Raw genomic sequence first — 7,108 nt, forward strand, 5'->3', positions numbered from 1 at the left:
TGTGACAGCATGGAGGGGCCTGGAAGTATTACACTAAGCAAAATAAGCCAGTCAGAGAAAGACAAGTATCACATGATCTCACTCATATGCGGAATCTAATGAACAAAATAAATTGATGAACAAAATAGGTCAGGGGCATAGAAGCATGGAACAGACTAACAAATCTCAGAGGGAAGGTAGGAGGGTAGAAAGAGATTAACCCAAGAATTTATACGCATATATGCATAACCCATGGACACAGACAATAGTGTGGTGAAGACCTTGGGGGGAGTATAGAGGGGGTTAATGGGGGCAGAGGGGGGGTCAACTGTAATACTTTCAACAATAAAGAAAATTTGGGGGGGAAAAGAAAAAAGCCTGGAAGAAACTAGGGTGACAAAATATTTTACCTATAGAAGAGCAAAGATAAGAATTATATTTTATTTCCCCTCCAAAACTATTCCAGCAAGAAAAAAGTGGAATGAAATATTTAAATGGTTGAGAAGAAAAAAAATCAATCTAGAATTCTATAACCTGCAAATCACTCTTCAAAAATAAAGAAGCCATAAAGATCTTCTCAAATAAAATTAAAGGAATTTGTTGCCAGTAGACTTGCCTTGCAAGAAATATTAAAAGAAGTCCTTTAGCCAGAGGGAAACAATATGATTATGTTTGCTCATATCGATATATATGTATGCTATATAAGGATATCTATATACATACTTATGAAATGAATGACACTGATGATAAAAGGGGGGAGAAGGAAATTAAGATTATTTTATTACTAGAGGCCTGGTGCATGAATTCGTGCATGGGTGGGGCCGGTGGCAGGGAGAGGGGATGTAGGACATTGGCTGGCTGACCCCACCCCTGATTGGGGCGGGGGGAGCCTATTGGGGGTCGGGCCGGCCAAGGGGGGTTGGAAGGGGCCAATCGGAGCCCTGATCAGGCCGGTTGGCTGCTTGCAGTGTGCATCATAGCGACTGGTAGTTCTGGTCATTCCTGTCATTCGGTCATTCCAGTTGTTCCATGGTTCCTGTCACTTGGCTTTTATATAGAGAGATTATAAAGGTCTCATACTACTCATAAAATGAGATAATGTTATTTAAAAGTAAACTTGGATTAGTTTTAAATGTATACTAGAGGCCCGGTGCACAAAATTCGTGCAAGGGGCTCTGCCCTTGCAGCCTCACCTGCCTCTGCCGGCCCTCACTGCCCCATCTGCCTTGGCCAGGCCTCACAGCCCTGGCTTCATCTGGAAGGTCATCTGGGTGGTTGTTCTGCTGTTTGGTTTAATTAGCATACTAGTTCTTTATTATATAGGATTGCAAACTCAAGGGCAACCACTAAAAAAAGTAAAAACAGAATAGATATGCTAAAAAAAAAATGAGAGAAAATTAATCATATAAAATGCTCAGTTAAAATCACAAAAGGCAGAAAAAGTGAAAGTCAAAAATAGGAACAAAGGCAACAAATAGAAAACAGTAACAGATATGGTAGATATTAATCCAACTATACCAATAATCACTTTGAATATTAATGGTCTAAATTTACCAAAGAAAAGACAGAGATTGTCAGGGTAGATGAAAAAAAAAATCCACATGACCCAACTGTATGTTTTCTGGAGAAACATACTTTAAATAAAAAGACAAATAAATTAAAAGTAAAAGGATACAAACAACAGTGTGGCGATTGCCACATCGGATGGTGCAGCCACTTTGGAAGGTAGTTTGGCAACTTCTTACAAAACTAAATGCTCTTTTTTTTTTTTAGCCTTATGATGACATAATTTACAATTTTGTGTTGATGATCTATTCTCTACTTTAATCCTAGTGAGCTGGCAAAAGCACCATTACCAATCACACACATATATAGTCAATGAATAGCTATTCACGACAATCCTGAATTATAACTTTGTCTGAGTTAAAGAATTCACAAAGTTTGCTACTATATCTTGTCATGCTGAATTTTAAAAGCATCTGACCTTAAAGATCATATATAAAATGTACACGTGTTAAATATTCTTTATTTGATAGTATACAGAAACCACACTAAAATGCTTTCATTCAGTAAAAGGCAACAGTTTAGATGCAGGGAATTTTATTATATGGGCATAGTTGGGACCAAAGAGATAAATGGCCACTGCCAGCTTATCTGCAGCCCTTCCTTTTAACAGGCTAATGAACACAGCCTGAAACACAAGCAAGTCTTGTTTGAAACACAAGCAGGTCTAAGAGGCAGCGAAGGGATTTCCTCAGAATTTAAACATATTAATACACCAGTCATATAAATCTAAATATAAGCCAGTCTCCTACAGTTCTGAGATGGCACTCACCATCTCTGTGAAAAGTTGAACACTAGGAATCAAGTCCCACCACATTGTTAGAAGGGAGGACAGTGATAGCGCATGCTGAACCAAAATTATCATCAAAGCTCAAAAAGCTGACTGTATTCATTTAACCATAGCCAATCTCATTTAAATAAAAACTGCCTGAAAGAAGTGCTCTGTTAGCCATTCATGATCTGATTCTGGTGTATGAGATCAATTTACACATGGCACACATAAAAAAAGTCATGAGGCAGTGGCCAAATATTACTCATTAGTAGCTTTTTTGAGATCAGCTCTCAAGTCCGCCCTTTCTGCACTCTTCTTAATGCCAGCGAAGATCATTTTTGTTCCAGGGATGTACTTCTTGGGTTTCTCCAAATACTCCATTAGTGTAGCCTCACCTCAGGTGATACCTTTCTTCTTGTTGGCATCCGGGTAAGAAAATCTTAGGGGCCTGACCTGTCTTTCATCCAAAGAGACCATGGAGATTTAGTCATCTTGTGCTTGCCTCCTTTTTCCACAATATGACACTGGGGACATTTCTGAACAAAAATCTTCTTGCCCTTCTCAACATCACCCATTTTTAAATCACTTGTTAGTTGCATGCCACATGGAGATTCCCACTTACAAGCTGGACGTCCTGCTCTCTAAGTAAAGACTGCAGCTATTTTATTTTATTTTAAATATATTTTTATTGATTTCAGAGAGGAAGGGAGAGGGAGAGAGAGATAGAAACATCAATGATGAGAATCATGGATCGGCTGCCTCCTGCACACCCTCTACTGGGAATGGAGCCCTCAACCCAGGCATGTGCCCTGACTGGGAATTGAACCTGGGACCCTTCAATCCATAGACCAATGTTCTATCCACTGAGCCAAACCGGCTTGGGCTAAACATACTCTTACCATATGACCCAGCGATTGTGCTCCTTGAAAGTTGCCCAAAGGAGTTGCAATCTATGTTCACACAAAAACCTGCACTTGGATGTTTATAGCAGCTTTATTCATAATTGCCAAAGCTTGGGAGCAACCAAAATGCATTTTAGTAGATGAATAGATGAACAAATTGTTGTATACCAGACAATGGGATATTATTCAGCCCTGAAATAAATGAGCTACTGAGCCAGGGAGGGGTCCCAGACTGCAAAAGGGCGCAGGCCAGGCTGAGGGACCACCCCCATCTCTGCCCAGTACATGAATGTCATGCACCAGGCCTCTAGTTTTGTATAATGGTAGACACATGTAATTATATATTTGTCTAAACCCCTAGAATGCATAACACCAAGAATATGGCACAATATAAACTATGGACTTTGGATGATAATGACTTGCCAATACAGGTTCATCAATTGCAATAAATGTGCCACCCTGGTGGGGAATGTTTGCAATGGAGAGGCTATGCATGGGTGTAAGGCAGAGCAATCTCTGCATCTTCCACCTAATTTTGTCAGGAACCTAAAACTGCTTTAAAAATTTTTTCTTTTCTTAAAGATGATGATGACAATAATAATGATGATGGTGATATAGGTTCCTAATCCCTTATTCATAACTATAAAACTAAAGACCCTCTATAAACCAAAAATTTTAAAATAATTTTTCTGTGGCACAATCTGACCTGAATTGACATGAAGCTATTTATAATACACTTTGGGAAATATTCATTTGTTTCACTAAAGAAATACTAATGTGTTTGATTTTGAGGTGATGGATAAATTGTATAAGATACAGTATATACACCTTATTTCAGTTTTAAAATCTAAAAATTCCTGAATTTCAAAATACATCAGAGTCCAAGGGTTTCAGAGAAGGAATTATTGACCTATAACATAGTCCTTAGGGAGTTCTTAAAATATTCTAGGAGCTGTTCTAGGCACTTTGTATTTATTAAATCAGTTGATCTAATTTGTATAATTGTGGTGTTTCCAAAACTAAGGAACTAAGGTATCTCTAAAGTGATATGCAATCCAAGAATGCTTTAAGGAAAGAGCCAAGAAAACAGGTATTTTGTGCACAGCAGGCCTCTGGAGAACTCAGACCACTCTCCTTAGGTAGCCCGGCGGAGCTCAGGTCCCTAGAATCCACCTGCAGAGATGTGTTTCCAGTGTCCTGCTGCATGTGGGAACAAGTTTCAGAATCTCTAATTCACCCTCTCAGTGCCTGATGCTTAGAGAAGAAAGGGAAGAACTCTTTCTATGCTGGGTCCCTTTTCTTCTTCTGCGGCAATACCAAGGTGGGATAAATAAACATGAAAGAAAAATATGCAGCAAACAAGAATGAAAACCTAAACCATATTTCTACTTGAGAAAACTCTTTAGACATATTGTACCCTATACAGTCCTGACCAGTTTCTTCTGGAACAGAGAGTATGCACTGGGGCTATGAAAATCACTCAGGGAAAATTAACATTTTATCTGATGAGAGGATTGCATTTTTTCATAGAGTAGTGAATAAATATTTATTGGTTTCTAAGAAAGAATGACTAGGGGAAAAACTATATTTAATTAATATTATAATCCTGTTCTTTAGTGAACCACTTCCTGGTGCACAGAACTAAATTAAATCAATGGGAAATTAATTTTCATGCTAGGCTCGAAGAGTAAAATATCACCCATTAGACTAATGTCACATATTATCTACTATGGCTCCATTATGTAGAAAAGGAAGGCCTCATTTAGATGACATATCACCATATTACATTGATTACAAGTTTGTAAGCTTGATTTCTACAACCCACATACTGGTATGTCCTCCAATTTCAAGAGCTAAGCAAATAAAGGTAAATTAAAAAGAACAGGCACTCCCCTTGCTCTCTACCACAATATAAAAGATAAGGCAATTTATCATAATTGAGTGCAGAGGCAGTACTGTTCTTTTTATTTAATTCTTTAAAACTAAAAGAAAAGTTCAAGGTGAAAAGCATCTTTGTCATCTAGCTTTTAATAGTGGTTTATACAAGTAAGGCATCTTTTGTCTAGAATATCAGACTAATTTAGCTACAGGAATTACAATGAGAGACACATAATTTTCGCTACATATAGATTCAATCCCAAATAAAATTACTGGCTACCAACCCTATATTCTTCATTTACTCAGGAATTTAGCTCACTGGGTATAAACATCATTTCCAGTTTCAATGGGGAATAAGATAAAGTATCAGAATCAGCTGTGACTCCTGCTTGCCTTCAAAGAGCAAAGAGCTTTTAGGCTAATGCAGAAGATAAGGCTATTGTGTGGTTAGGTTCAATTCTGGAAAAAGTATTAAGCGCCTTTGGAAAGCACTGTTTGACCTGTTGCCTCAGTTGTGTGCTCTAGAAGCAGACTCTGAGATGGGGATTAGTGTGCAAGGAAGTGCTTTCAGAAGCAAGAGGGAGAAGCCCAAGAAAGGAGAAAAGGAAACCAGAACAGCTTGGATTTCAGCAAATTCCTGGGAAAGCAGTTTCAACCTGATTCCACAGGAGAGCTCTGGAGGGCCAGGGACAGACTTTTAACTCCTAACATCATCATTCATTAGCCAAGCAACACCCTGGGGGACCATAAACTCCCAGGCCCTTCCAGGTCTCTGTGTCTGGGCAAAGCCACTCCAGGACCTGGAGAACAGTCTTTTGAGGACCAGTGGTGGCGGCTCAGGAGGTTGAAAGCAGAAGCACATAGAAGCGGGGAGAGGGGAGCTCAGAGGAGGTGAAAGGCATCTGAGAGGATGTGCCAGCAGTGGCCGTGTCCACTATCCAGAACGTGGGAAACAATGACATTGATGTGGGGTTAAGATCATTCAGTTATGTGGGAAACAATTGCATTTTTCAGGTAGTTACCCTCCAAAAAACACATGGGTCGAGTGAGGGGTAAGTTAGGATTCAATATTAAATAGCAATACCATGTTAGATGTTTTCTGCAGTGTCAATGTAAGAAGCATCCAAACCTATAAGAATTTTTATGAGTTTATTTGAACCCAACTGACAATTGTTGGGAACCAAAATCTCAAAAGCTGAAAAAAATGCTTCAGAAAATGGCAGTTTTGCACCTTATTTTATACATTGCAACTGAAGGAGGAGTAAGAGGTTACATGAAATTCATTGGTGATAAATTAGGAAGGTGGGAGAAAGTGGAGGGGGGGGTGTGGAATTTCTGGGATTAGATAAAAAGTGAAAGGAGCCCTGGCCAGTTTGTCTCATGGATAGAGTGTCAGCCTAGGGACTAAAGGGTCCTGGGTTCAATTCTGAGGTGTGTGGGGGAGGCAGCCAATCGCTGTGTCCAACGTCTCTCTCACATCAATGTTCCACTCTGTCTCTCCCCATCAGTGGAAAAATATCTTCAGGTGAAGATTAACAACAACAAAAAGTAAAAGGAATGGGCACTTCTTTTGCATTTGTGGTTATAGGATAGTTAACAGCTAACAATTAACATGATAACAATGACAAAGAGGGGTTCTGTGGTCTCCTGCTCTCGCATGGTAATCAAGATTGACCTTTATTAGGAAACTAGAGGCCCGGTGCACAAAAATTTGTGCACTCAGTGGGGAGGGGGGTCCCTCAGCCCGGCCGGTGCCCTCTAGCAGTCTGGGACCCCTCGGGAGATAACGACCTGCTGGCTTAGGCCTGCTCCCGGGTGGCAGAAGGCAGGCCCAATCCCTAGGTGCAGCCCCTGGTCGGGCTCAGAGCAGGGCCAATTGGGGAGGTGGGGCGGCACCCCCTGTCATGCACAGAGCAGGGCCCATTAGGGGGTTGGGGCTCCGTACCCTGTCATGCACAGAGCATGGCCAATCAGGGGGTTGGGGAGCTCCCCCCTTTCACACAATGAGCAGTGC

The 7,108-nt window shown here is 40.4% G+C and overlaps 1 pseudogene; it reads right to left on the reverse strand.

The window, feature by feature from the left end:
- Window positions 1-2,572: 2,572 nt before the first annotated feature.
- On the reverse strand, window positions 2,573-2,891 carry LOC107182473 (annotated as a pseudogene).
- Window positions 2,892-7,108: the final 4,217 nt, after the last annotated feature.

This window comes from Myotis davidii, unplaced genomic scaffold (genome assembly GCF_000327345.1).
Source record: "Myotis davidii unplaced genomic scaffold, ASM32734v1 scaffold54, whole genome shotgun sequence".
NCBI classification, from domain to species: domain Eukaryota; kingdom Metazoa; phylum Chordata; class Mammalia; order Chiroptera; family Vespertilionidae; genus Myotis; species Myotis davidii.